This window comes from Colias eurytheme, chromosome 26 (assembly GCF_061535395.1).
Source record: "Colias eurytheme isolate Ceu_HAF_F1 chromosome 26, ilColEury1 Martin Lab GWU primary, whole genome shotgun sequence".
Lineage (NCBI taxonomy): Eukaryota > Metazoa > Arthropoda > Insecta > Lepidoptera > Pieridae > Colias > Colias eurytheme.
Window position 1 is genome coordinate 2119221 of NC_143005.1, and position 4429 is coordinate 2123649.

General features: G+C 33.1%; 1 long non-coding RNA gene across 1 annotated transcript; it reads right to left on the reverse strand.

Moving 5' to 3' along the window:
* Window positions 1-561: 561 nt before the first annotated feature.
* On the reverse strand, window positions 562-2798 carry LOC149897053 (uncharacterized). Its single transcript, XR_016458257.1, has 3 exons — window positions 2569-2798; window positions 926-1080; window positions 562-840 (listed from the first exon to the last, which is right to left on the reverse strand). It is a non-coding gene; the product is annotated as an uncharacterized LOC149897053 (long non-coding RNA).
* Window positions 2799-4429: the final 1631 nt, after the last annotated feature.

Genomic DNA, 4429 nt, shown 5'->3' on the forward strand with positions numbered 1-4429 from the left:
TGTTATAACCAGTATTTTTTTATAGGCCCTATTAAAATTTTGACTTGTAATTAATATCTTTTATTGAAATTCATTGAGGTGTGATATAATTTCTATTATTCTGTTTAATAGTAATTAGTAACGTTACTATACTTTTACCGCTAAATTTAAATACCCAAAAAAACTTTTGGAGGAGAATCTACACATGAATATGAACAAGTTTAACTATGGAACCGACTCCAAAAAGCGCGAAAAACAATCATGTTTTTTACTTAACATTTGTGCTTTTAGAGTCGGTCCTATAATTAAATTTGTTCATATTCATGTGCAGATTCTCCTCCAAAAGTTTTTTTGGGTATTTAAATTTAGCGGTATAAGTATAGTAACGTTACTAATTACTTTTACATATTGATGATTTCGATCAACTTTCTTTTTATTATACGAAGCTCTAATAACTAATGTAATTCAAAACTTTATTGTTTTTTAAAATTGTTCAGATGAGTAATAGAGAAAAATTGTTCGAAATCTTCATTTGCAGATATGTGGACATAATAAATAAAATTTGATATTTTCCTGAAACAACTTTATTCTAATTAACCAAAAAATAATCATTGACAACATAATTTTAAGTAAGTAATAAACTAAAAAATCCTGGGGATAGTATTCATGAGAACAAACAACTTGCCCAACCGATGCTGAATTTTTAGTTTTTTAGTTTTTAGGCAACAACACTGCCACCAGCGAAGTAGTTTGTATTCAGTCTCAATGACGCTGTGGCCCCCCACTTCTCTTCCACTAGGTGCTACGGCTCTAAGGAATTCCGCAGCCATGCGACTTTCTCCCTTAATTTTTCGTCGGATTCTGAAAGGAATCATTTATCATTTTAATTGAAAACAGCAATACCCGTAAAAGTAAACAAACTCGCTTTCATTAAAATATACATTACCTGCTGATGCTGCTGGCAATCGTATTAATGGAGCTACATCAGAATTCGATGACGAAGATGATGTTCTTGTCAAGGAATGTGAACGGGCCCTCTCGATAATTCCACGACTACGCAACTGCTCTACCATCAATCGACGACTTCAAAGTTTTCAGAACCTAAAATAATAACACTGATTTGAATGCTGACTAAAAGAAGACCATAAGTGTACATCATATTATCTACAGGGTGTAATCGTTAAGTGTGCACAGGCGATTGCATCAAAAATCTTTAAATTGATATCGAAAGTACTTAACCTAATGAGTAAAATGGCATTAATAATAACTTTTTTTTAAATAGAACGTGAAGTATCCGAAAATTTTACATTAAACACTCTCCTACATTTAGTATGAAATAGTGAACAGTTTTAGTTTACTCATCAACTGACTTATTTCATCGTTGGTTAAAATTCTGAGTGTTCCAGAATCCACTCTTCCATCTAGACAACGCAATATACCAAATTACTTTAACACGTTCACTGCGGCACCTAAAATGCCAAACTTACCGTTGTTGCGGCATGTCTTCCATACTTCACATCGGCAAGTTCACCACTGTGCGTCATGAGCCATTTTTATCACATCGCACCTTCTGACTTTGAAGGTTAATAATTTCATGAAATTTCAAGATATTTCAAAAATTTTTTTTTCAGATAATAGTATATATAGTCTAGTATATACCGCATGAATAGCTTTGAGTTTGACTGAATAGTTTAAAAGATATGAGGGAAAATGTAAACCCCTGATTTTGTGAAAAATTATTTGCCATCCCGCACTGCGTTGATACGGCATGTTTACAGTAATAGCGATGGGAAACACTGTAAAATAAAACATCGATATCGATATAAATCAATTTTGTATATTTCAGTCTGTTTGTTAACAGATAACGAGATCGTCGATACAAAAAAAAACACATATAAAGCAAGGTACTTGATAGAGTACTATCAGGAAATTGTTCAGTAACTTTTGTTTTAATTTGTTCAGTAACTTTTGTTTTAATGTTTTATATTATTTTCACAACTGTCATCACATTTTTGCATTTATGCTACGAAATAAAAGAAAGTAAAAAAACTAAAGCCTTTAAGGTATCATTGTCATTTAAAAAAACTCAAAAGAAAAGTGCTTCGGTCCTGGTGCATCACTATGCGAGACTGACACGCGGCGCGCTCGCAGTACAGTGCGGCATGAGGTGCTTGTCCATGGCAAAATATTTGACATGCCGCACACAAAAGAAACGGTTTCTTTTCTATGCGTTGGTCCAATATTTTGCCATACGATTTTTTAACGAAATTGAGTCCTACTTCAAACTGTGATCACAAATATATATTTGTCTCTTTTCTAGTCATTGATTAACATATAAAAAACCTCGCCGCACCACGGTGAAAACTGCGATTTTGGGCGCCGCACTGTGGTGTAGTCGCTGATGGCCCGATACTGGACATGCCGCAGTGAACGTGTTAAGTATGAATAAGGTAATATTATGAACATTAATATTTAATACATCGACTGTTCTGACAAAGAATAGTTTGGTAGTGTGTTCTGGGGTGCAAAGAATAAATAAAACTATCTAGCTTCTAATTATCTACTTATGTAGTTTGATTAGGTACTTACCACGAAATTGGGTTACATACTCCTGCAATCCCCACCTCACTGGTTAATTGATCCATGAGTATTCTCTTATTCGAGTCATTCAATTGTTTTTGCACTGCACAAATTATTTTCACTTGTGTGTTAAACACACGTGCGCTCACTGACGCTAAGCAAATGAGCAATTGAGCAGCAACGTCCCGGCTGCTCCGGCCGCCGGCAGATCATAGTAGGCATGTATCTTGTTACTAGTAAACTTTACTAATTCCAATAAATGGTATATATAAACACTAAAAGCCATAACTATAATGACAAATAATAGTTTACTTCTTGAGGGAAAAATAAAACTAGTTCTAATTACAAGTTCACGAATTATAGAAATAAGAAATGCCATATTGGATATTAAAGTTTTTTGTAATCGGTCATTTTAGTAAAACTCTTTTATAATCATAACTAATCTGTACCTTTTGATATTAGTACAGTACCTACAAATTCAAGGAATATTTATTAATACATGTAAAATCCTACAATCCCAAGTAAAGACTATTAATTTCGACATTTAATAAAACCCGTTTATTGGTATTATATTACGAAATTAACAAACTGTACTTGAAATTAAATTTTTTGTAGTTTTCATTAAAAATACATAGGGATTGATAAAATTTGATAATAACGCAATTTAATAACATTGTTATTAATTACGCCGAAATTTTTTCTCTCAGTGTGGGTATTATATTATGTACACGTTTATACGTAGTTCTATTTTATGGATGTAATCAATTTAATTAAAATACTATAATAATGGGTAAGATACTTGTGAATTTAAGTACCTACTTATAAGTAGAAGTGTTCTGTATTTATAAATAATATACTTCATCCAAAAATTCATCTATAGCGATTCCAATATTCAAAGAATCTTATCCGTATAACCTGGTTGCGTAAAATACAACTGTATCCTTCTCAAAAAGGGGATTGTATTTGGATAAAGTTTGGTGTATAAATTTATAAAGAATAGAAAAAATTCGATCACAAGGCGGGACTCGAACCCGCATCCTTTCGCGCCATTCCGGGGCGGATGCCTGACCAACTCAGCCACTTGACCCACCAGAGCAATCGAATTTATTCTACTCGTATTCTTTCAGTTTTATGTGTCTGAAGGGACACACCGCGCGCCATCTATTGAGATGATTAACAACCATTTCAACCAATATGAAGCACTTTTCAGTGAATACGCGCGCGAAAGGATGCGGGTTCGAGTCCGCCTCGTGATCGAATTTTTTCTATTCTTTATAAATTTATATTTATAAAGCATTTGAATGCCATAAAACCAAAAATATAAATTCAAAGTTTGGTGTATTAGATAGTGGAAAAAAAAATTGTACTCGAAATATCAAATAAAATTTTTGTGTGTAGTTAATAATTGACTTTTTTATTCGAGTACTTATCGTAGGTAATATAAGCTACTGGTTACATCCATTATTGTAAATTAAAAAAAAAACAGTTTTGTCTTTTGCGTCTATAATAAAGATAATAGACACAATAATGTGATATATAAATTGTGATGTTCGTTTGTGTTATTTGAAATAAAAAATATGACTTGACAACTTTTTTTATTGTGTAATAGTCCATTGAATGAGTCCCTCCAAGGGGGGTCTAGAGTGCGTGAGCTAGTAACGTAAGATGTTTCTTCGGAAACATGTCAAGAGTCCCTAGGTAATAAACATACTAAAACCCCGGGCCTCTAGGAGGAGCCCCGGAGTGGGGGGAGGGGGGAAATGGGTCCATTTTTTCATTTTTCGCTTAAATCTCAAAAACGGTACATTTTAGAGAAAAACTTTCAAGGAAAAATTGAAAGGCCATAAAATTATCTACAAGTTGTACCTGA